The sequence below is a fragment of the Uloborus diversus genome, chromosome 1 (genome assembly GCF_026930045.1).
Source record: "Uloborus diversus isolate 005 chromosome 1, Udiv.v.3.1, whole genome shotgun sequence".
NCBI classification, from domain to species: domain Eukaryota; kingdom Metazoa; phylum Arthropoda; class Arachnida; order Araneae; family Uloboridae; genus Uloborus; species Uloborus diversus.
In genome coordinates, this window is record NC_072731.1 from 57,678,855 (window position 1) to 57,705,949 (window position 27,095).

The 27,095-nt window shown below is 34.9% G+C and overlaps 2 protein-coding genes across 3 annotated transcripts in view; one reads left to right on the top strand and one right to left on the bottom strand.

The window, feature by feature from the left end:
• The window catches only part of LOC129229839 (AP-4 complex subunit beta-1-like), a 151,105-nt gene that overhangs the window by 30,237 nt on the left and 93,773 nt on the right, over positions 1-27,095 (top strand). The window lies entirely within an intron of this gene.
• The window catches only part of LOC129229864 (uncharacterized), a 116,665-nt gene that overhangs the window by 7,450 nt on the left and 82,120 nt on the right, over positions 1-27,095 (bottom strand). Inside the window, exon 1 of one of the 2 annotated variants that reach the window (XR_008581121.1) lies at positions 4,414-4,532. The exons of the other annotated variant lie outside the window; for it this stretch is intronic. The gene's annotated coding sequence lies outside the window, so the exon portion shown is untranslated. Of the gene's footprint in view, positions 1-4,413; positions 4,533-27,095 lie in introns of those variants that run through there. 2 annotated transcript variants of the gene reach the window in all.

Sequence of the window (27,095 nt, forward strand, 5' to 3'; positions counted from 1 at the left end):
TAATCCCGAGGTGGTGGGTTTGATTCCCGCCCTTTGCCCTGGTTGTTAGTTCCTTCTCTGTGCTGTTAATTCTGTCCTACACTACGTGCCAGCAGGGGTGATTGTGTTCCGGTATTTTACCGAATTTCCGGTATTTTCGGACGTATTTCCGGTATTTTTATGTCCGAAAATACCGGAATTATGTTTTTTTTTTTGTTATGCTTTTATCTTCCTACCTCCACAATTTTTTAAAATTATATAATACTCATCAAATATACCTGCAAGAGCCTTAAGATGGACACCTATCCCTTAAGATGGACAAATAAATGTCAAGATAATTTGTATAACACCAGCTCAAAAGTAACTTTGTAACCCATTAAAAATTTAACCACATGTACACACAATATTTTGACTCAGAACTATTTAATACTATGGCAAAGATGCACTTTAGTAATAAGGGTCAAAGATTACCCCCCCCCCCCCCCGGTCTCGCTTTGAAACTTTCAGATATTTTTTGATGAACTCACAATCACCCCTTGTGCCTGTATTGTGCTATCTGTCTTATTGAACGTGAGTTCATAAACGGATCCTGTGTGACCAAGTACAGGAGCTCAAAATGTATGTTGTCAATAAACCAAACCAAACCAAGTCCCATTTTCGGGATTTAAAAATGGGATACTTTAAACCTAAGCATGAGCTAAGTAGTGAAGTAACCCAAATGTTAGTGTTGAAACAAAGGCATGTTAGCGTTCTTTTTTAAATTCTTATTTTAATTTTCTAATTTTTATCTTCTTAACTAATTTATAAATTTAACAAATCATCTTTACAGTTATTAATTTAACATTATGGATTATTATGTAATACGAAGTGATGAATGCTTTAGTGAATGAACTAAGATCCTAAGAGTTTGAGAACTAAGGAAGTTTCTTGCTTCTGTTACAAATTTTTACTAATAATAAAGTTGAAAGTCTGGATCTCTGTTGGGAGCATAGCGCCTAGACCGTTCAGCCGATTTGCATGAAATTTGGCACAAAATTAGTTCATAGCATGGGGGTGAGCACCTCAAAGCGATTTTTCAAAAATTCGATTTTGTCTTTTTTCTATTCCAATTTTAAGAACATTTTACAGAGCAAATTATCAAAACATGGACGAGTAAATTACCATAACGTGGACGAGTAAACTACCATAACATGGGCAAGCAAATTAACATAGCAAATTGGCGAGAAATTCATCACCCATTCTTTGTTAATATACATGCGAATCAAATGATCTTTTAATTCTCTCCTTCGGGCAAAGCCGTGCTGGTACCGCTAGTTTAACACAGAAAAGAAAAAGAGAGGGGGAAAAATAGAACCAGTCGCTCTTCATTTGTAAATAACACATGAGCAAAATTAATGAGAAAATTTCCGTAATTTTGTTTGAGGAAATATTTTTCTCCTTTGCAATGCTTCAAAAGTATTACAGGAACTTAATGTGTCAAAATATTATTGTCATTATTTTGCAACTCTCATGAATATCCAAAAATATGATTCCTATTTATGAACCGCAGTTAGAATTTACTAGTTTTGAAAGATAGTTTTGGTTAAAGCTATTAAAATTCTGTTAATTTTTTTTCCTTTATCTGGAAGAATAAAAACCCAAGACAAAAAGGGATACACATAGTACATTGTGTTTTTTTACTCTGATTTTCGACTAAAATATTTTTTTACCACTTTGAAATGATGAATAATTTTTGTTCTCCAGCATAGACAGGTAATATTTTAGGGGTGTGTGGGACAGCATTACCTCTACACATTGTCAATGTCTATTTGTACATCGAAAGAGTAAATTTGTTTAGTTATATATGGTGTTTTTATGCAAATAACGTTTTCAATAATAGAGTATAAACATGCATTTGTTTTTAATTGCACTTAATATTTTCAATATAAACCAAGTTTTTTTTTACCAGTCAGATATGATAAACCAATTTCAACTTCTGCAACTGATCTCTAGACAATTCAAAGATGCTTTAAACCAGCCGAATCTGTTTTTAAATATTGTACAGAAATGAAAGAAAAACATTTTTTTTTCAGACTTTCTGAGAAGGAGGTGAAGAATTATGAAGAATATTAATTACCTATGTATTTTTATTTTTACATTTGCATAGTTTAGTAAAGGGACTCTTAGGCAAGTTGCCGGTTGCCTTCCTACTTATATTACAAGTAAAATGTTTCCAATTTGGAAGCTTCAATCCAGATAATTGCACGAGTTTAAATCTAAGTATTGTTTGTAAAAACCTCGCTGTCGTCTTAGATTCTATTTTATTTTATTTTATTTTATTTTTTGTGTTAACATTTTTCTACCTGGGTAGGTGCTTAATTATTGTTCATTTGAATTTAAAGGCTTTTGTACTAGAAATAAAGAACGTTTGCCAATTTTTATGAGAAAAAGTGAATTTTGTCTATTACTCAACCTGTCTGTTACTCATCCTTTTAGCCTGTCTGTTACTGGCTATCATCAGATTTTTCGGAGCTTTCTTCTAAATTCAGCAAATAAAAATAAAATTGACTAATTCAGAGGATCGAGAAGCAGCCAAATGTTAGATGAGATGTTGTTGCATGGGAGAAAAATAGTTTGAAAAATCTAAATACATCAAAAGGGTCAGAAAATTGAGTTAACCTGAGAGCGATGTCTTAAGCATGTCTGTTACTGGTGCCGTTACTATGTGCGGCTACATTTTTTTAAACATCAGTACTTCAATAGCCATATAGAGATAATTTGAGACTATGTTCAAAAAAAGAAAGAAAACTGATATTTTTTTTAAACAAGTGAAGTTTAATTTCATATTTTGGAAGCTCATCAAATTTTATATGTGCTTAAATATCGTGCTTTCGTTTCTAAATGAATACTATTTTGATCTTTTACTATTTTGTTTATACTTCTTGCCATTTTACTTTTATAGTTAAGAAAGAAGCTCGATTTTTAATCACTTCAAAGGGGTGTGTTTTGAGTTCTTTCAGTTAAAACAGGTAACGAATAAAAGTAGCGATTGTTTCTCATAATTATTACTGAACCACGCAACGCCGGGTATTTTTACTACGCAACTATAATTCAGAAAATAATGATCAATGATAGAAAATCGATGTTGATATGGGAAAGTAGGCTCGTTTTGTTTTGGACGGATTTTCTTGTTTAGTTATTTTATAGATGAAAATACACTTTATAAATAAAGGTATATTTGCTTTTAAGTTAAATTAGATAGGAAACGTCAAGTAAAACGAGCTGATGTGTGCCTCACATGACTTCCTTTTACTCCATTTTAATGTCATTTTCCCATTATTGGCAATTTTAATGTGATTCAATAGTTTAATCTCTAAATATTAAAAACGATGGCCAAATTAAAACCAGATAAAAAAATCGCCAAATTTTCCGCCAAGTTGGCGACAAAACTTGGCGACCAAAAGACTGGCGATATATCGCCAAGTGTCCGCCAAATTGTAACACCACTTAAGTTTGCATTGATATTAACAATGATTTCCCCCCAAAAAGGTGCAAAAGACCCCCTTAGGAACATCCGAAAGCAACCAAAAGGGGAGGTGCACAACTAGACCCCACTACGAGTCTATGTACCAAATTTCAACTTTCTAGGACATACCATTTTTGAGTTATGCGAGATACATACGCACATACGCACATACGCACATACGCACATACACACATACGCACATACATACAGACGTCACGAGAAAAGTCGTTGTAATTACCTCGGTGATGGTCAAAATGGATATTTCGCGTGTCTATACATTCTTAGGCACTTTTCCGCATGTGGTCGAATCGAAAAAAAAACTCAACATTCATTTGGGGGTGAGCAAAATGGAAATTAAGGGCGATTTTTGAGTGAAAATTTTTTCGCGAATACAATACTTCCTTTTTTGTAAAAGGAAGTAAAAAAGTAGCCGCCAAATTTTTTCTGTGCAGTGATAGAACACACTTTTTGGTCTATTTCTTCAAATGCTTAAATTATTGAATAGGATCTGTTCTCTTGATTAAAAATCCGCTTAAGTAAACTCATGTTTTTCACTAGAAAAAATTACTTATCATGATTTATTTTTTAATAAAACTTCATTTTTTATTTTAAGTAAATTTTTTTTATAAATTCTTATGCTTTCATCAATACATCTGAAAATTTTCGGAGATTGAAGGGTTTCTGCATCAAACACAATTTACTGAATACATGTAGATAAGGCTTAGCTACTGACAGAAATAAATTTTTTTTGAAAAGTTTAAGGGCCTGTAAAACAAAAACCAGATCACATACAGGGCAAAAAAATTCGCATGCTAACTTACCACCATAGAAATATTACGTACACCAAATTTTATCAAACTTTGAGGACATGGGTTACATGGCCGGATGAACTTACGTGAAAAGACTCAGCTGTAAGAGAAAATACTTACATATTTAACGTTGGATGAAGAGTGAAATATTACTTTTTCAAGCTCAAAATGAAACAGCATTTTCTTCCGTTAAAAACGGAAGATTCACCCAGATTGCTTTTAGTACTTCTACAACCCTGTCATTTCCTGTAACGAGATTTTCCGATATGAAAGAGGATGAGTAGTAAAGTTTCATCAATTTAAGCTAGGCATGTATCTCTGCGCAATGAAAGTTTCACCCATTTTTTTTTTTAACTTTAAAGCTTTTCTTTCTCAAAAAAAAAAAAAAAAAAAAAAAACCCCCGGAAATACGCTTTTTTTTTAAGCTCATTACTGAAGTATAATTTTAATCTTTTTACATAAATGGCTACTTCTGTATGTGTGTATGTCCGGGATAAACTTCAAAACTACAGGACAGATTTCTACCATTTTTTCACCATAGATTGCTACATTATCAGGAAGCAACATAGGCTGTGATTTATTTCTAAAAAACTTAGTTTAAAAAAGTTATGATTGACAACAGTAAGTTTCATGTAATTTCCCCATTAAAAGATGAAATATAAAATCCATTGTTACAAAAATTCGTTGCCTTACAACAGCAATATTAATAGTAGTTACAATGGAAAAAACGCAACTGAGCACCTACCATTGTAAGAAGTAAAGCACCCCCACGTTGTGACAGCGCCTCCACCTAATTTGCGCTTGAAAGAAAATATTTTTTTTTTTAACTTTTCGTAAATCATGCCACTAGTACATGCCGATAGTATTCATGCCAATAGTATTCATCTGGTCCATTCAAAGTCCACTTCTTTTCTTCAGAAAAAAATATTTGTATCCATTGGTTATCCTGGGTCATGACTTTCTGGCTAAAGTTCAAACTCTCTATTTTGTGCCTCATTCAATAACTGAGGCTTGACCAATTTTGCTGCCTAAATAAACTTTCACACCTTCTAATTTTGTTTTATATCGTCTTTTGACGAACATTTACGCCTGGCGTCTGAATAAGTTTCCCGGTTGAATACTTTCCAGTTGATGTAAGTTGAAGGACTCTTATTTCATCACTTGAGGACAAAGCTCTAGGTCTTCCACTGGTGTTCTTTTTACGATAATTGTCTTTCAATCTTAAAAAATTATTGACTATTGTCTTCGATCTTCCTATTTTTTAAGCAATAATACAGCTACTCATCCTCGTTGAAGAAAAATCTTCAGTCAGCCCTCTTTCATGATCAGTTAACTTCTTACCTTTCGACATCTTCACAAAGAGCACCAAAACTTCAAAAAATTAATGAAAAAATTACAAGTTGAAGAGTTTCCACATTGTTATTAACTGTTGTGATATGTATTTCAGTATATGTATATTTAATTTTTAAGAAATACTGGTGGCCTTAAAGTTGTTACTCAGGCTGAAATACTAATTTTGAATATACCACTTTTTTTCTGGTTGTTGCATACTTCACAAAACTTGTCTATTGCTATATGTTCTTACAAATGAACATTAATAATTAATAATTCAATAATATTAAATTCCTTTAATTTCATTTTCCAGTTTTCTCAAAAAAATTTTACTTTCCTTAAAATTTTTACTCAGGCTGCACACATATATCTATGAGTTATTCTCAAAATAACTCATTTTGATCTCCTGAAGCTCAGAAGATTTAAAATGGATAGAAATTATTTTTGATTGAAAAATAAGTTTAAAAGGAATTTTTTTTATTATATTATTCAATATTTTGAAATGAAAAACGCAAAAAAAGTAACTTATTGTTTGTTTGCTTAGAAATAATTTTTGCTTTTTTTTGTACTAAAAATATCATATAGAAAGTTTACTTGAATTATCCTGTCAAACTCTATAACGAGAAGTATTTAAACCCCTAAAGATAATTATTTGTAAATCTTAAAACATTCTTAAATTATAACGAGTTAACGAGGACATTAAAATTTCTGTTTCTGTGAGAATGACCCATATAATATATAGTCATAAGGCTAACATGACAGCAGGGCCGATCCTAGCAGGTGTGCAGAGTGTGCACCGCACAAGGGCGGCCGAAGCAAGGGGCGGCCGCAGGCTGCATCATGTAGTTCTTATAATAAAGAAAAATTCCTCAAGAATTTCTCACAAGATCACTTATAATAAGTCGAATAAATCTGCTAAATTTTAAATGTTCAATTATCAAATTAAGTGTCGATTTCTCGACAGCATATAGCATAGTTTAAGAAAAATAGAATGTTTGGGACCAATGTGTTAGTTCATTGTCCATTAATATTTACTCTTTGCACACATGCTTCATTTGGTTGCAAAATTTGTGACAGAACCGGTAATCAGGCATGGATACAGGGGAGGGAAAATGAGGAAAATGGCCCCCTCCTGAAGCATGAAAGGGTGCCTTCTAAAAGGAGCACCGAGGGCGGCCACTGATGTTTACCTTCCAAGCGTTTATAGACCTAAACAATGAAGACATTTTTTATTTATATAAAAAAAAGCTATACTGATTAGATACTCTCATCATAAGCATTTCAAACAACAAAATCTGTGTTCAATAATCGTAGATGCGTGGGAAGAAAGTAAAAAATTGCCACTCATTTGAGAGTCAAACATATATATGAATGACAAACTAAAATTTTGTAATTTTCCCCCTTTACGGCAATTTTTTCTAATTAAAATCCCGAATGAACTGCCCGGTTTCAGATCAGGTAGGAGGACAGGGCTCTTGCTCCGGGTAGTAAGTTTAAACGAAGATCTAAAATGATGCCATGACCTCCTTGACGAGACTAAAGAATGTTTAAAATTGCGTTTCTAAGACTATAATTTCGGAACATTTCACTGGTTGAACCACCGACCTTAAGCACCCACTTAAGTCTCTGATTTACCCCTTCCACCTTAACTTAATCAAACATAGCCTAAAAATGTTGGCTCCGAAATCTAAAATGTGTTTTTAGAGGATAGCCTTTCCTAATTTCATCAAAAATTGCTTAATGACATTTTTCGGATTTCTTTTTCGAAATTTTTGCGATGGACTTTTTGCTATTACTAGCAAAGACAGTCTCAGTTAGCGTCTTGAGAGAAGCCTCTAATCCCACCCCTCTCACTTAATTTATTGAAAAATAAACTAAAATTGCGTTTTTCAGACATTAGTTTCAAGAACTTTCGGGGAAGGACCCCGGATCCCGTTTTTCTCCAAACTATTTTTCCCGAACTAATTTCCAAACTAATTTTCTCCAACTATACCTCCAAATTTCGTTTTTAGACGGTTCCGTGGAGCCACAGAACCCTTCCTGCCTAAACTAGCCTGAAATTGACTTCAGTTTCTAAAAACAGTTCGTGAGGGCACACTGAACCCCCGCCCGCTCTTAGCCCCATCGTTATCAAACAATGCCTAAAATACGTTTTTGGGACTTCAATTTCTAAAAAAATTCCGGAGGAGAACTGCTTGGCTTATTTAACTTTTCGCCGCGCTAGTACATACCCATCAATCGTCGAGGTAAGGTGGACAAAAGGGTGTAGTAAAACCTGTAAAGTTGACCACCCTTGTAAGTTGACCACCTGTCTAAGTTGACCGCTATTTTCAGGCACAGAATTAGATCTTATCATATAATTCAACCTCTGTAAGTTGACCACTAAAGTAGTGCACCGCAAGTGGTCAACTTACACAGGTTTCACTGTAGTTGTATTTTTCAGGTATTAATATCGAAAAATATCCGTAAGATCCGCCGATGCTTCCCAGTATCGTTAACGTCACCAAAAATAGTATGAAATTGCGCTTTTAGAAACATCCGTTTATGGTCTCAAAACCTTTCCTTCTAAAAAATAGCCTATAATGTATTTTAGTTCTGAAAAATATTTCGGTTCGGAATATTTTCACGTTTCCCCTATCGTTTTCAAACATAGCCAAAAATGGGTTTTTGAAGCAATAGTGCCGAGAAATTACCGGAGGAAAGCCGCCAGATCCCCTACCATTACCAAAACAGCATAAATTTGCGTTTTGAACTTCAATTTCGAAAACCTTAGACGATTGAATCTCCCTCCCTCTAGCAACGTCAACAAAGGTAACCCAAAATTGCGTGCTTAAAACTTCAGTTTTGGAAAATTTTCGGAAAGAGCGTCGATCCTTCCAACGCTACGGTCACAAAAAAAGGCTTCCGACTGATTTCAATTTGGAAAGAATTTTAGGAAAGAACATCAACATTACTATCTCCTGAAGTCTCGAAAAAGTTCCTAAAATTGCGATATTTGACGTCAATTTCGAAAATTTCTCCATGCACCTTGAGTATACCGGATTCTTTTGTCCTTGCAACCGAACACAACCAAAGATTAACTAAAACTATTTTTCATACGCCAATTTCGATAATTTTCTCGGAGTAATCCCCCCTTCCCTGATCCCCCCCCCCCGTCTTTCCTCTGATGTCACCGAAGACACTATAAAATGCGTTTTTAAGATTAGTAAATTTTGGTATCTATTAATTTCTTCAAAGATATAAATTGTACCTAAGGAGTTTCTTATTATAAAACATTTCTTCCTTTTTATAAGTTCATCATTCTTCCGTTCTTTTTTTTTAATTAGAACTTGGTATCGAAATTTGAAGAAAGATTTATATGGATGTTAAAGATGAGTAAAAATATGCAAATTACTTTTGAGGGGCGGCACATTAGGTCTTTGCACAAGGGCGGCCGACACCCTAGGATCGGCCCTGCATGACAGTAAACCATATTGGCCATCAGTGTATATTATTTGTGAAAGGTGCTTAAGACAGGACGTTCAAAGTGCAGACTGCGCCATTGGAAATTTTTAGGAGAGAGGGATTTTATAGGATTTTTTATCTGATTTTTTCGGAGGTGGAAGATACTTGTAGAAGAGAACCCCCCCCCCCCCTTCCTTTAACTGTTTGACTGCACTAAGATCGGATAAAATTGAGAATTTCGACGTGAATTAAAAAAAAAAAGAAAAAAACATCCAGAGGTGGACCCTGAACCCTTTTTTTTCCCGACCATCTCTAACTCCACCAAAGATCGATTCAAACTACGTTTGTAAGACTTCAACTTGGAAAAATTTCCGAGGGAAAGAATTTCACAGCACTAACGCATTTTCGGGGGCTGGGCTCCTTGCTTAAGCAATCAATGGGAGAATTAATTTCTATGTTGTGCAAAAGATTGATTAATCGTTTAAATTTCATCGCACTGTCTAAAACAATGTAAATGTTAACTGTTTGTGTTTCGCTGCACTTCTATTGAAAGTTCTGCAAGCTCTATTGATGAAATTCAAAGCAATATACAATGTCTTTGCACTCCTTTTTTTTTTTTTTTTTTTCAAATTAGTTCCGTACGTTAATAATGTGTAACAAAAATGGGAAAAAAAGTTTTTTTTTCACATTAATGGGCTAATAATTGTCCTCATGCAAGCGAAAGGTAATAAAACATAGATCAAGTCATAAATGTTGAACAGAATACCAAATAAATGAAGTACAAATGATGGGAGCATTCAGTTAAAAAATTGAAACATGTAGCATTAGCAATACAGTATTTGGATGTTGATTGAATATATACCGGCATCAATTGAATATGATGAGCATATAATTATTCAGTTATTGCAAGTGTATTTTTATGTGCGCTTGCGAGAAATAATATAGCTCCAGGCTGAACTAACTGACCAGGTAAAATGGCACAGATGAGAGTTATGGAGATGATATTTAATTATGCTTCAGTTTATGATGCAGGGCATTGCTCGTTATTGGAATAGCATTTTGTCAGATTGCTTGATGTCTTTATGGCATCCGTATTTTTTGCACTTACTACATGAAGGGATTATCATTACAAGCATTACCAGTGCTGCATTTATGAATGGACTAATTGGGCTATATATAACACTGGGCCTATACGTTTGGTGAGTAGCGGCATTTTTTTTCATTTTTTTTCTTTTTTACCGGGGGCATTCTATCTTAAGTTTTAATTACTTCTTTTTAATTACCAATGTATAGGGCTCGACCGATGGCAATATTTGGCCGATGGGCTGATGCCAATTGTTCAAAGATCGCCGATGGCAAAAAATAAAAAAAAAATCAAACGGAAATAAATTGCTAAGATTGTCAGGGATTTGAAGGATCCTTCCCCCTCCCTTTCCCCTCCCCCCCCTCTTCCCACCATTTTCCTGATGTTGAAAAAGGGAAGTTTTTGTTTTATTAGGAGGTTTTCAAGAAACTATCTTATAATCAAGTGTTAACTTTTTCTTACAACGAAATTTTAGCAAAAATTTCATTGTTTTCTTTCTCTTCGAGTTAACCTCTACAGTAGAAAAAACATTGGTTCCATGATTTTCCTCTGCCATTCCCTCAGAGAAAAACAAGGAATTGTACTGATATGCTATTAAAAAAAAAAAAACAAACTCTTGTTTGGTATCTAAGTAATTTTATTCTGGTAGCGATACGAAAGAATTACATTTCTAAAAGATTTTCATTTCGCCTGCAAATATAGATTAAAAATATAGGAGAAGAGTGGGTACAGTGAGACAGCGGCAATTTATTTTCTGTTTAGCTATTTCCAGACTGCTAACACTTTTGTAAAATCATATCAACATGCTGTGGACATTAGTTCAGAAAGAAAGTTGTATTCAGATCTAAGGCGAGAAAAATAATTACGTCATCTTAGATTTAATTTCATAAAGTAAATTTTTTGCATTGCTTTTGTTGTATCGTTTCTTACCTTGTTTGATGTACTTAAAAAGCTGGTGTTACTAATCTTTTATCAGCTTAATATTTTACGTTCATTTCAGTCAGCAGTAAAATGATTTTATTATTTTTCTTTGTATGAAAATGGCGTTTAATTAGTTCAGATATAGCTATAAGGGAACAGTGAGACAGTATGAGTTCGTGTCTCACTGATCCCGTGGTACTTTTATGTAAGAAGTGGAAAAATTATGTGTTGAATGGAATTAAATTACAACTAAACTATTGACGAAAGTAGTAACACGATCAGTTTGAAAACCCTGCACCAACACAATAAGGGGGTTGAATGGAGTTATGGCCATTATATCGAATTAATATTAGATGTATTTGCTAGATTTTATGTAAATTATATGGCATATTTATTTTGATTTCGTATTTAATCTATGTAACTTTAGTTTTTAACCCTGACTCAAAAATGAATTGGATTACAAATGCAACGTGTGTGCGTTTGGCATCGCAGCAACAAATACCTAACGGATGAACCGATTTTGATATTTTTTCCTTGTTTGAAAGGTACTTTATCGAGAGTGTTTTTAATCTAGGTTTGTCCAACTTACGACTCTCGGGTCTTATGGGACCTGCTAATTTTATCACGTGCATTATTGCCCCTAAACGGAAAACCCGATTCTGACATTTTTTTTTCTTTTTAATGTGACTTGATCAAGCCTGTAACCCAGGGTAAAACCGTACGGTAACAAGCATCCATATGTTTTCAGGTCAATCCTGATTCTTTCAATGTTCGCTAGCTCGATAAATGTGTGTCTCACTGTTCCCACTTACTGTGTCTCAACTGGTCCCACTCACTGGGCGAACAGGGAGACAAAATTGCATTTTGTTTTTATTTTATTTTTCTTTAGTTTAAATTCGTAGATTTTCCTAAACCAGCTTTTATAATACCTATTACAGTGACACATATTAAAGCATTCAAAAGAAATTGAATTCAATGTTTTTTCATAATAAAAAAATTTCATTGAATTTTTTTGTCTCACTGTACCCACTCTTCCCTACTATCCTTTTAGGGAAAATACGTTTGTTTTGCCCACATATTGAAGCTAAATTTGCCGCCCCTAAAATAAAAGTGCCGCCTGGGGCGAACCGCCCCACTCTACCTACGCCACTGGTCTCACATCCCCCCCCCCCCACCTATCACTTCAACTATATTTGGCCAATAGAAGTACAGTGAAATCGGAAAACCTGGAATTGAAATGGAAGCAGGCTATAAGTTAAAGTATAGTAAGTTCGTACGCAAAATGTATATTACTACTACACATAAAAATTTATTTTTTTGAGTGTGTTATTGTTAGAACTCATGAAATCAAAGAGGCAAAGAACTATAATACACATTAATTCGAGGAAACCTATGATCTAAGTGAGATTGGCACATAAGACCAGCTACGTCGCACAGAGGGGTATTTGAGCCAAAAAGCTGGCCAAAAGTCGAAACGTCAACTTTGCTATTGGTATCGGCCTTACGTTTCAAAACAGGTGGATAAACATACCATTATGTGAAAGTGTTTTTTTTTTCGTTGAAACTATCCATAAAAAGTTGCCAGCAGTCGGAACTTAGCACTTTGATGATTCGGTTGTCTTTGTTTACGATATTCGAGTTTTTCAATAAACCTTCAACTTCTTATTTTTCGCGTTAAAATTATATTAGAAGAAAAATTTATTATGGATGAGCTAAAGGAAGGTTTGTGCTCTATTATTTATCAATTTTTACTTTTTCAAACTGTAAGTATTTTTTTAAATGCAATTCTTGAAGCCCCACAAAAATATCATCATTTTGTTTTTGAATTTTTTTGTGTAAATGAATGTTTTTAAACACTGTGTACTCATTTGTACTACTTCTAAGTTATACCCTATGTTACTTTAGAATGTTTACTTTGATAATCTGCAGCAAAAGTTTGCCTGAGTTTGCCCAAAAAAATAATAAAGCGATAAATAGAACTCATTTTTATTTTCATAATTTTGAGTTTTTTCGATTACTTCTGGGTTCTGTGGTTTCAGTCATGAGTACGACTCAAAATACTATAAAAGATTGTACATAAAGGCTATATGATGCAAAGTTCAGGCAAATAGAAATGGAATAAGCTGAAATTAGTGATTTCTCTTGAAAATATCGAAATTGAAAAATAGCACCCTCTATTATATCTGGGTTTGACTTTGAAGTCAGTCAGTAGCATCAATTTGTCATTCTATAGTCTAATTTATAATATCCTGTACTTGTTTTCAACTTATGCACCAGACTGAAACTTGTGAACCAAAAAAATAACCGAAAAAAGAAAAATTTATGAAATTAATAGCTTTATTATTTTTCTGTGCAAATTGTTGCTGCAGATTGTTAAAATAGACAGTATTATAGGAAAACTTAATGTTGGTAGTACAAATGAGAGCAGAGTATTTAAAAAGATTGTCTTACAAGAAAAAAAAAATGGGGGGGGGGGATGTGTTTTTGTGAGGTTTGAAGAAAGGCATTAAAAGAAAAAATAAAAATATATGCAGATAAAATGATGAATAATAGAGTACAAACCTTGCTCGAGCCCTTCCATAATAAATGTTTCGTCTAATATCACTTTTTCATCATTCGGCAAATTGAGAGTTTTCACCCTCCCAAAAGAATTAACTTCGGGGCCCCCTGTATTCAACATCGACGACAAAACATCGACGGTTTGAATTAAAATATGAATGGTATCGATACATGTTACATCGACTCAAAAATATCGATGTTTTGAAACATCGATGTTCTGAAGCATTGTGGTTAATCTTGATAGTTCTCCACACTTAGAAAAACCACCAAAACATGACAGTTTTGTGCTTGTTGGGTGCGATGTGGAACCTAATACTAATACAGTTACAGTCAACGACACAACTCGGAAGCCCCAAGGGACTAGCTAAAACCTCATAGTTACGGGAAGTTTTCACAGCGTTTTTAAAAGTTTAGGACAAAAAAAAAAACTTCGAGTTATCGAGAGTTGACTGTAGTTAACAAAAAAAAATTGTGCGTAGTAAAGACACACAATAAAAGTGAAACTTTCATACTTTCTTTTTTTTTTTAATTCTGAAATGTCACTTTTCCCGCACATTTTTTCTCACGCCACGCTCTTGTTCTTTCTGCGCCTGACAATCATATTCACAACAAAATTGTAAATTTTAATGAATAAAACAGATAGTAAGCAACGAGAAAACTGAGCTATACTTGAGATTCGTTTTTTAATTGTTGCTAAAAACAATAAAAAATAAAAGCAATTGAAAGTGAATTTTGTTAATAAAAGTTTTTAAAAAACACTAATTTCAAAGCTGAACTTCAGCACAGTGGATTACGCTTTTAAACTGATAACTTGACTAAATCAATGAAATCTTTGAAAATCTGTATTATTTGAAAAGTTTAAAATGCACATATTACACTTATGTATACGCTTACTTCGGCCTTGAAATAAAATTGTTAACTTTATTTCCAAAACAAACTTTATAATTACTATTATTTTTCGTTATTTTTGCTAACAGTTCAAGAACAACTAAATCACTTCTGTCTCTTTCACACAAAAAAAGTTTATGCATCAAAATTTCAAAGCCTAAACTGAAACATAAAATTTTTCAGTTCAAAAAGTATTTTACTCGTATGTAGGGAAGATTCTGCCGAAATCCTCCAACAGTGTGAAATCAATTTTCTGCGGTGTAGTAATGAAATACTTGGTCAATTTGATTTTCTCAATAAATAGTGGACGATGTTTTTTTTTTTTTTTTTTTTTTTTTTTAAAGTTTTTACCCCCGGACATTTTAAAAGCTTGGATGCACAAAAATGTAAGAATCATGTAGTAGCAAATGGGAGCTATTTGTAATACATGTCCCTTCAACCAAGGGTGATGACGTACCCTCTCAAATGTGCCCCCCCCCCCCCAGAACGAGAGCTGCCCAAATAAGAGCAAAAACCTTTTCAAATTACCCTCTCCCCCTTGTCCCCACTTACAATTAACAACTAGGAGTGTTCAAATTGAAAAGGTTTATTATGTGGTCGGTTCTCCAAACCTTTTTGGTTTCGTTAAAACCCCCGAGATCAAAGCAGTCTCTCAGTGAGACCACTTCCCTGTGCTTTCACAAGTAAATTTGAAGTATTCATTACTGAAGTATATGCAAGGCCACATTAAGGCATGGACACACGAGACACGGGCATGAGCGGATCCCGAAATTGTTCAAGGAGGGAGCGGTTGATTTTTTAGCTTACCTCTACTATGTATCTAATTTACACATGCTTTGGCGGAGGGGGATGGGGGCTTCACATCATTTTCATCTGACACAACTAAACTATAGAGATTTATCTAAGTAGGTACTCGAATCTATTTCTTTCTTTTTCCGTTGAAAGAGTTATGCTAAAATTGCATTTTAGAATTTCAATTTCGTAGCAATTCCGGGGGAACGTTTCGAAACCCCTCCCCACCCCCGTAGTATGATCGAAGGTCTTCTAATATTGCGCTTTTTTAGAACTTCGGTTTCAAAAAAATATTAGAGGAAAGTCACTGAACTCATTTCTTCCCCCAACACTCCCTGAAATGCCTACAATCGCGTCATTAAGATTGAAAATTTTCAAAATACCCAGGGGAAGACCTCCAAGCTCGTCCTTCTATCATCACCAAAGATCGTTTGAAATATCGTTTTGAAACTTCAATTCCAAAAAGTTTCCGAGAGGGAGGTTCGAACCCCATTACTTTCCTCTATGTTGTCAAAAATGGCCTCTACACTGTTTTGGAACTTCAGTTTGGAAAAATTGCCGATGCAGGGTGAGGGTCCCTCAGTTGAGGGGCGATCGCCTTTGTATTTGTATCCGTCCTTGGTCACCGGGTCCTGAGCGCCAAAATTTGAGAGACACCAAATCTGTTACTAAAGTTTGAACAAAATTGGGGTACTTTCATATCTTACTGTAGCGAGACTTAAAACATGAATGCAGACAAAAAAAGTCTGCTTAAAATTATAATCTGGTAAGTATAAAAAATTTCATTGCATCACTATACAGGTAGTTATCAAAATAAGGGAAACACCTATGAATAAAAGGAACATTTTTGAATGTGCTCCGTAAATAATGAAAAACAAAATTAGGTATCTGTTTTTTTTCTTTTCTCCTCTCGTAAATAGCAATGTATATATTCTGGTTGTACAGGGTGACTTAATTGAATTTCTCGAAGACTTGGATTTTTTTCAAGCACGTGAAATGTCGGACCTCTCAAACTTCAAAAGAGGCCAAATTGTTGGAGCGCGTCTAACTGGAGCAAGTGTAAATGAAATATCTCAACTTTTTGGTGTTTCTAGAGATACAGTATCTGAAGTCATGACAGCATACACACAACGCAATACGACAAGCTCGGCAAAGCAAAATAGTGGACGGAAAGAGAAGCTCATTGAAAGAAACCGACGGGTATTGAAACGGATTGTAATGTCTAAAAAGCGAACAACACCATCAAAGGTGACCCACAGAACTCAATCACCATCTGGATTCACCAGTGTGAGTGATTGCAGTCAGAAGGCACCTTTATTACCGAACATTTACAGCTGAGTAGTCATTACCAACATACTTGTCACAGAGTGTTTCCATTATTTTGATAACTACCTGTATATTATAAGTGGAAGGGGGAGGATTCAAAAAAAAATTGTGCTCAGTGTCTTCAAAAATCATAGTTGGACCTTGAATATGCGATTATCATTGATAATAATGTACTATCTTGAACTTTTTAAAATTAGAAAGTTTATTTTCTCTGGTTGCATTTTAAACTTATTTATTTTATTGCTGCATGCGAAAACAGCTCAATGAACGATGTGTGAGTAATCGTTCCAATTTATCTTTACCTCACTGATATCTCTACAAAATACATCAAAAACACGTCATCAACAAAATCATCAATTTTCTTCTTACTTCCTTAGTATTTTTCTCTCTTAGGTCATTTCCGCGCTTTAGCACCACTTTAAGAAAAGGTCAGCGCAGGAGGCGACACCTGGACACAGGGCAGTTCAACACCCCTTCTAAACACCCATTGCGCCAAAATCTGTGTTCGGAACCACCCCGAATATCGACATAAATCATACGTATGCCCTTTTCATAAAGCATAACACAGCTGACTTTTGAATAGATTATTATACAACTTACAAGGATGTGTATCATCGAAATGTTTCCATTCCTACCCTCTGCTCACTGGGGGGTAGGGGTCTTTTCTGAAAGCAGGCGGTTCCGGTCACAGCGAAAAGGTCCTCATTTGTGTTGGGAGTTCACGCCTTAGTGTATCTTAATAGTGATAATACGCTGAGCTATTTCTATTTGCACAACTGAGTTAGTTTGTCGGGGCCTCAAGACGAAAATATACCTTGTTGTCTGTTTCGACATAAATTTTGCTCGATAGGTGACCTCGTTTATACCGATTTAAAATCTTAATACGTTGACCTTTATCCACGTGGCAAACCTTTCCTGCCGAAAATACTCGGGAGGAATGTATATTTTCAATTTTTCCCCCGAGGAAAGCTTAAATGTTAGCTTATAAGAGGGCTTTCTATTCATGTAATCTGTGGTCTTTGTTAAAAGTCAGAATCCAAATATTAATGGCAAATAAAACCATACGCTTGGTTGTTTTTAAACTCATTTTGTTTTTAGAATATTAAATTTGTTTAATGCAACGTAAAGTTCATCGATATAAATCGAGAGAAAGGAATGCTAAAAAGCGGCCCCTTTCACACCTACGCAGTCTTGACACAATGTTCACGTTCAAGATTTAAGCACCACCAATCTAAATGTAGCGTCATATGTTTAAAATTAAAAAAATATTTAAATACTGGTCTACCCTTGGTTGCTACGGAATTGGCAAACATTTTGTAAAGACATCGATGTCCATGTGTAATAGTAGTAACTTACTATAGCTCGATGGTTAAGAGAAGACTATTGAGAAGAAATAGACAAATTTAGTTTTTCTGCTCTAAGGTCGACGAGTCTATCTGCATAACAGTCGAACGTAAAAATTTGCTGCGTGTGTTTCACTCATTTCAATGTTACTCTGCTTAATTTAGAGGCTAGCACACAACTGTATGGAAAAGCTCAAAGCTGCCATCTTTAAAAAGTAATAGATGCGTCCATTTCCACCTCTAAACCGGATGTTAGTCCTTCCAGGTTCTTAGTGGTCAGACTGTATTTAGTTTTTTTACAGTAAAAATAATGCCAATGTTATGTAAATTGTTTTCAAACCACCTTTTATTGCGGTGAGTCCCCTCAAACCCCAAGGTGAGTTACCCATAACATTTTTTTCTTCCTTGATCACTGTCTATATAGCCCAGTGGTTGGGTAGTTGAATACGGAAGTAATTGGTGGAAAGCTGGAAATTGTTTTAATTTATGCCGTATGGGTCTGTAATGACCATACTAAGTTTTCCCCCTTCTACTAAGTGAGCTTTCGCCACAGCGTCCAAATTAGTGCCAAAAAACACCTGTTTTTTCATTAGTGTTACAATATCTCAAAAATGGCTCTTAAAACGACCAAAAATACATGCAGGTTTCTTGTAGAGCACAAAATACTGAACAAAATGAGTACCTACAACCTGCATTTTTGTTAAATATTAAGCTCACAACTCTATTTCAAAAATTGGCTTAAATTACTAACTAAGCGCTTAAAGCCAGAACGCACCTCGTTCCTACGCTCCCTAACGTAAAAAAATGGCAGGAAAACTTTATTATGTTCATTATTGTAATAGAAATATATCGTAGGTGGAATAAAAGTATGAATGAGAAGGAAGGAAGTTGAAAGTAAGGAGGGAGGGGGGGGGGGAAACGCGTATCCAGGTTAATTATGCTAACCCCTTCCCACTCCCACCGGCTCTCCCTTTCTCCACTGAAATACCTTCGTTCCCTCCCTTCCGTCCACTCACCCCTTTCTTAGAGGCCGAATAAACCTTTTTATGCTGAAATTTCTCCCATTCGCTAAAAATTCCGGAGGGTGGTTTCTTACAATCGAAATTTTAATGCATTTCCAATGGGAAACTATTATACAATATATTTAACAACACAGCTTTTATATCTAAGTAATTCTTAAAAGTAATTCTTCTAAGAAATTAAAAATAGTATAAAAGAAAATAAGTTCAGAAATGCAAAATTCGCTTCTCAGAGTATGTATGATGAAATTATACTCGAAACAGTATTCATATATCACTCATAAAAAGTAATCTTCTTTTTATCTAACTATTGACGATAAATAAACAGTCAGACTTATTTCAATGAACACTCAATTTTTGCATTCTAGTAGTGCAAAATGAAATATTGATCAAATTAACACACAGATAAGAGTAATTAAAAAGGTACTAGACACGTAATTGTAGAAAATATATTTAATTACGAAAACGTGAGGTACAAAGGGCAAGATTCCAGATTTCAAAACAGCTCTTATTTTCTTATGTTAAATAAAGAAAGACATTAGATATTAAAAGTAAAATGCAATATATACATATGGTTCACCTAAAATGATACGTTGAGCATCGCTAAAACATTTGACAACATGTGAAAGTTTCACATTGTGTGGAATTGTGATAAAAACTACAATAATTTTCTAGCTTAATGAAATTTAACATAAACAATTTTGTTACACATAAAATAAACAGTTAAATGAACTTAATTTTTTTTCTTGACGCTGAAAGTGTGTTGCAAATGTCAGTGTCAGTTTGGTCATTGCCACTTTCATTATTTTGCAAATGATCATATCGCTCCTCCAATGAGTCAACTTCTTCTAAATTGTCCTCCAGTATATCAATTTCCGCTTCTAAGTTAGTTGAGTTTGAAGTGCCGTCATCATCCTCCGGAGAGTTGGTGCATGCGTGCCCTCTGCAGCTATAGCATATTGCAGAGCAGTTGATGCCCGCTTTTCTACAGCTACACGCCAGAGTACAGCCTTTTTTGCACTTACACGAAATCGTGGAGAGCAATTCTAAAGGAGCTGGTTCTTTGCTGGTTGCGACTGGGAATAGTCCATGCTTATTTTTTTTCCAGCCCCAATCTAAGGGGCTTTTCGTGAATCCACTCCAATATTGAATTTGCAAAAATGTACGGAAAGAGTGCTCACGTGCTGCTGCTGCAGTGGGAGGAAGAGCGGCTAAATTAAAAGTACTTTTTATTAGTGATTTTTTAAAAAGCTTAAACCTCAAGGAATTTAATGTTTCTTCACTGTCCTTTCCCCCATATAATGCTATCAAAGTTTTTTGCCCTGCTTCATCAATGCTATCAGGGGATGCATTTTCATTACGGAAAACTTTTACAGTTTGTTGTAACACTGTACAGTTCAAGATCTTGACAAATTTCTTTTTCCCTTGTCTAAAAAGAGCAGATGTTGTATCGCAACCACTGAAAGCGTGGAGAAATAAAATATTTTCTCTGATGTATGGAGCTATGTTCAGAGTTGCTGCACAGTATAAAGTGTCTTTTACGTTGCCTCTGCCAGGCTTCAAGAAAAAAATATTTCTCGAAGTAGTGGTTGCTGCCATTATTACTAAAAGGTCGGTGTCTTCACCCACAACTATGACACATTCAGACTCATTTTCGATTTCTTTAGCAGTTTCAATTATAAGGTAGTCTGCATCTTCATCCGCTTGCTTCACAACAAAACCTTCTTTTTGAAATTTCACACACAACATATTAATAAGCTGTTGTTTGTTTTTATCATTTGATAGAAATTTTTCTTGAGGCATAGTTACTAACATCGATTCATCAAATATAACGTAACCAGCTTTGTGTTTCTTTGTTCGTCTGTTGCGTTCAGCCGACTTGGTACTTTTTGCTACACAATCATCAGGATAACCATCAAAAGCTATAGTGGACCTTGCACTTAATTCACTCTACAAGCCTGGCACACCAAATTTTCTGTTATCTCGACGCTTGCAGTCAAGTTCGTCGATAATTTAGGATCTGTTACCAATTATTCAGGATAAGATTTTCGATTGCATATTGCAGCTGGAAAGTTTACTAGAGTTTTATTTCATAATTGCACATTGCAAACATCGTTTTAAGAATAAACTAGATCGTATCTTCAGTTTTTGATTTCAGATGCATGAAATTTGATTAAATTTATTTCAGTTATTGTATCACACAGCAAACTTATGGGGATTTTTCAAAATGATATAGCATGTAAGCAGGCAACAATGAACTTTCATTTTCAATATTAAGAATTTTGAATTCCTTCTTGCTAAATTATTTCGCAAGAACAGTTAAATATTCTGAGTTAAATATTCTGGCTATTATGTACATTAAAAAAAAAAAAAAAAGAACATTACTGTATCTGAATGATAGGTTTTAAATGATTTCGAGGAAAATCCACGAAGAATTTATAAAAGATTATAACAAACTTAACGGTAAATATGTCGTCCCCCGCTTTTTTAGTTTTTTTTAAATGGTTATTGTGTCAAAACGAATCGTTAATTATTGAGAGGGTGATATAATTAAACAACTTCTTAGCCATAAAAGCTGTTTTTTTAAATATATTGTATAATAGTTTCCCATTGTAAATGCATTAAAACTTCGATTTTAAGAAACCACCCTCCGGAATTTTTAGCAAATGGGAGAAATATCAGCATAAAAAGGTTTATTCGGCCTCTAAGAAAGGGGTGAGTGGACGGAAGGGAGGGAACGAAGGTATTTCAGTGGAGAAAGAGAGAGCCGGTGGGAGTGGGAAGGGGTTAGCATAATTAACCTGGATACGCGTTTCCCCCCCCTCCCTCCTTACTTTCAACTTCCTTCCTTCTCATTCGTACCTTTATTCCACCTACGATATATTTCTATTACAATAATGAACATAATAAAGTTTTCCTGCCATTTTTTTATGTTAGGGAGCGTAGGAACGAGGTGCGTTCTGGCTTTAAGCGCTTAATTAGTAATTTAAGCCAATTTTTGAAATAGAGTTGTGAGCTTAATATTTAACAAAAATGCAGGTTGTAGGTACTCATTTTGTTCAGTATTTTGTGCTCTACAAGAAACCTGCACGTATTTTTGGTCGTTTTAAGAGCCATTTTTGAGATATTTTAACACTAATGAAAAAACAGGTGTTTTTTGGCACTAATTTGGACGCTGTGGGCGAAAGCTCACTTAGTAGAAGGGGGAAAACTTAGTATGGTCATTACAGACCCATACGGCATAAATTAAAACAATTTCCAGCTTTCCACCAATTACTTCCGTATTCGACCTTTTTTCACTCCCCAACCACTGGCCTAATAGAAATGTTTTTCAAATATTATCAAGATACGTACCCCTCATTTTCTTCAACCAAATATAAATTATGAGGTTGACTTTTCTTTAGAGCGAAAGGATGGAATACTCATCATTGATGTCGAGCATAACCTCGGTTTCTAAAAAAAAACTGCTGAACTTGCATTTATCAGTGGCGTACACAAGGGAGGGGTCCCATAGGTTTTGCTTTTGTTTCCGATTGATTACGGTTCTATGTATCTTGCACGTAGAATAATTTCAAACTAAGTTAAAAATAACTTCAGTTCTAATAAGTGAAAAAAAAAATCCTCATGTTAAAAGATTTTTTAAAATACTGTGCACTTTCCCTATAATGAATTGCCTATAAGAAGCAGAATGGTAAACTACAAATGAATCCACTGTAATTACCATGTTTTTAGTTTTGTAATTGCAGATTAAAATGATATTCTATGAACTTAAATCCATTTTTTTAATTATGAGAAAAGTTAGAGCGTAGTTATTTTGCGTTCTAGTTATTTATTTAAGTATATTTCATTAAATAATGCTAATTATTTAATCAATAGCTTATTTTGTACTGTTTTACGTTCCCGGGAATCGATAAAATCAAGTCAATATGTTTGACAGTGCATTGGGGTATGATATGAGCGCATTGGAGTAATCAGGCTTTCGACTTTGAACCCTCCCCTTGCAAAATTCCTGTGTGCGCCACTGGCTTTCATAAATTGTGTGAATTCTGATTTTTTAAAGGGGGAGGGAGGGGGCGAAACCCAACCGACATAGAAATTAAGCTATGCATCCAGGAATGTAGTTATAAACTTTTCAGTTGCAGCACACTTGATTTTGCAATTCAACAATTCAGGATGAGGGCGGCAATATAATGAATGGTACATAAAGGAATTAGAAGTAACTACTGATGTTGAAATAAAAAAAATGATCAAAAATTAATCTAATACACATGCGAAGGCAAAATATTGAGAAAAGATAAGAGGATCAGTACTAATTAAAACTTTCTGCTTTTCTCTTCAGGTACTGCTGCTTCCCCGGTAGTACTGTGTCCCAAGTTAGGTCACATATGTAAACATTTCTGTAGTGAAAGAACGGGAAGTATTCTGCGGAAAGAGACTTTTTATTGGTTCCGGAATTCAGAATTGATGTACTTGATTGGCTACCAGAGCCTAACATTGAGGAGCTCCGCTGGTTACTACCGAATTAAAAAAAAAGGCGTACGAAAAAAAAAAGTGCAGGAGGTGAGCTCCCTGAAAATTACGCTCTGTTTGAAGTGCGTAAATGTTATTGCTCATTACTCGTTACTTCGACGGGGGGAAAATCAAATACTGGGTGAGTACGGTTTAGATTTTTAAATGAAGAGATTGTCGGAAGATGGCAGCACCAGAACTTCTTTCAGGACTCTTTTAGAGGGGACCCAGGTTCTTACCTAAAACAGACTATCATATTAACTGTTCATCTTTAAACCACTAATTAGAATGATTTCATTAATTATTGATAAGTTCCAGTTATTATTTGTTGTTGTAAAATATCAATGCACTTCTCTTTGTAACTCTGAGTGTTTTTAAAGGGGCTAATAACCTCAGAATTTGTGAATGAGGTTTTTTGATTAATATATTTTTGCAATTAGGAAAAGAAATACTTACCTACCATAGTATCAATAATTCATTTAAATTTACACGGAAATTTTTTTTAAACCTTAAGAATTAAAATGTCTTTAATTTTTCGACAATTTTTTAGTTATTTATAAATTATGTACTTAGATGTTACTATATGTTGACGTCAGACAGAGTTTTTATTTAGACGCCCTTGACCAGTACTGCTCCTTAAATTGGTCCTCCCTCGTTGAATGTTGAAACTGTCCTTTCCACTGCTGCATAGAAACAGGGAAGGTGGCTAATAACTACAGCAGAATATATGAAATTGACATCAAAAATCGTAATTTTGCACAATAATTGGTGATGTTGCGGAATAGGGGTTTGCACTCTCAATTTTTTTTTTTAATATTGAAATCACTTTAAAAATATCTTTGTTGATATTAGGGATTAAAAGCTTCTTCTGGAAGTGTTTCAAAATAGAAATTTTTAAAACGCAATTTTAGGCTATCTTTGGAGACATTAGGTCAGAAGGAGTTGTTCTGGGATTGATTCTTGAAGACACAATCTCAAGCTATTTTTGACAGTCTAAAATTTGCATTATTTTAGTCAACAAATAAAATTATTCCTCCAGTGACAAACCCTAATGAGTAAAACCGCTGAGATTAGTACCGCAAACACGGGCTACTTTTGCCCGTGGTTTTCCCTATTTGAAATCATTGTAGAACTAACTAGAGTCAAAGAAATGGTGTGTTCATACGAAAAACTATTTAATTGAATGAATAATACATTTAAAAGAAGTTTTAGTTACACATATTTATTTTAAGGAAACGTATTATTATAATAATTATTTTTTAATATGTGTGTGCATACCAAGTTATTGTCTCAGAAACTACCGACGGAGAATAGTCACATTTTTATCAGTTTTGAAAATCGAATAATTTTATTTAAATAACACCATTTGTAAAACATAGGATTTTAAATTTTTGGTCACTTCCAAAACTTTTTGGGGCATTCTATGCTATCAACATTCGCTCCTTCTTCTCTCGCATGAACAGCTATCTTTGGAAACCTGAGCTCATTCCATTCTACAATAATAAAATTTCGTAAACTTTCCAACAAATTAAAAAATATTTGTAAGTAGATGCAGCTGTGGGTAAACCTTTTTCTAAACCTCCAGCAGCAACTTTTAATTCCTCTTCATGTTCCACAATGAAAGCCATGCAACTGAACCCTGATGAATTGAGTCTGCAATCTCTCTCTCTCTCTCTATCCGTTGCCGAGAATTCCAGTCTTTTTCTTGTGTTTTTCTTGTTTCGAGAATTAGTTTTAGCTGTTCTTTACTTTTACAAATCTCTCTGGCGGATTTTTTCGTGATTTTATGCTGGGCCAAAGTAGGTCGTAATTTTTAAGTTAAGAGATATGTTGTCATTGTCAATTTTTTTTAAAAACCTAAACAGAAATAAGAGTGTTATGAAGGTACATGTTAGCACAAAGAAGTTAGAACCACTAGTGCTGCTTCTTGAGCAGAGCTATAGAACTACTTGGTATACATAATTCAGTGCTTGGGGGTCTCTAGTGGGATTGTCAAAATGTTTGAAAAAATTAAGCCTTGAAGGTTGACAGAGGACGTTGTATCTGTTTCTCCATTTAGGCCAAAGAAGAACCCTAGGGCCAAAGTAGCCCGCGTTTACGGTATACGAAAGTAAAAGTAAATTAATTTTTAATTTTAAAAAAGTGTCAGTTTTATTGATTTTTTTAAAGAACAAATTTGAAAGGTGTTAAAAGAAAACATGCAAATCTCATGGAACCTCTGAGAGAGCTCCGTGGAACCCTGAGGTTCCGCGGAACACAATTTAAGAAACGCTGCTTTAGATTAATGCTATGTTTTTTGCGTTGAAAAACAACAAAAGCCGTGCTCACGAAAATGAAAGTATACATTGAATTATCCAGGAGGAGCCCCCCTCCCCCTCTGAATTATCGAGGGTGAGGGACGCCCCCTCTCCCCTCAAGAAAATGGCTTATCACCCTTATATGCTGCAGAGTATCCCCCAGAACGAGAAGCCCCCAAAATGGGATGAAAACCCGGCTAAAAGTACTTCCCGCTTACAAATTTCAACGGCGCCCTCCTAAAGAAAGACCAAAAGCCCTCTCAAGTTAGCCCCCTCCCCATCAAACCTTTAATAGTCGATCTACGCCATGGACCTCCCCCCTCCCTCTTGAGGGCATCCCTGTAATATATTATTTGTTGTCGAATGTCGAATGTTCATTATCGAGCGACTTTTTCGGATGATTTGAAAAACGAATAAAATCTGCTTTTTATATTAGTCCGGTCAATTTAGACAATTGAAATAACAAAAATTCCGGGAAAGCTGAATTTTTGTAGAGACCTTGGGCTTACTATTACAAATAAGGTGCCAAAAGTCCCCATCGATCCCATGTGCGCTAAAAAAGTTATTCGGGGTCAAAGGTCAAAATTTTAGGTTTTTTGGATTTTTCTCAAAAACGGTAAGTTTTATCGAAAAGTACCGCAGACCAAAGTTTTAGATCTCAAAATTCTCTATAAAAATGGTCCTTATGATTTTTTTCTCCAAGACCAAACCTTCCCAGATATTGCGTACTCTCATAAGACAGCCAGTCATTTACAGAATCCCCTCTACTCGCGTGGCCTTGAATAATATCTGGCTATTCTAGTCCGTGTGGCGTCGTTCATATACCCAGGGGTGCCCAACCCACTAAGGGCATGGGAGCGGCCCTCAATATCGCGGAGCACCCCCCCCCCTCAAAAGCAAGAGCCCCCCTCCAAAAACTAAAAAAAATACCCCTCAAAACAATTTCCCTAAAAATTTCAATGGCGCAGTCTGGGTCATGACCTCTCCTGGGGGGGGGGAGGGCACCCCTGACGGTACCTGCTTCTTTTAGAGTTAAACGTGCAGTTCGAGTGAATAAACGTATTAATCACAAGCGTCTACTGTAGTTTGTGCTGATTAATATTTAAGAAAAATGTAACAATTTCGCTTTATTTGCAATAAACTTTTGACTGAAGGTGAAACTGTTGTGCTGGGCAGTTGTGGAATGCCAACTTTAATCGATGCAAGTCTCGGGAGAAGTCATAAGAATGCTGATTATTTAAGAAGTCAAAAGTCCGTTACAATTCGCGTGGATTGCAGAAAATCATAC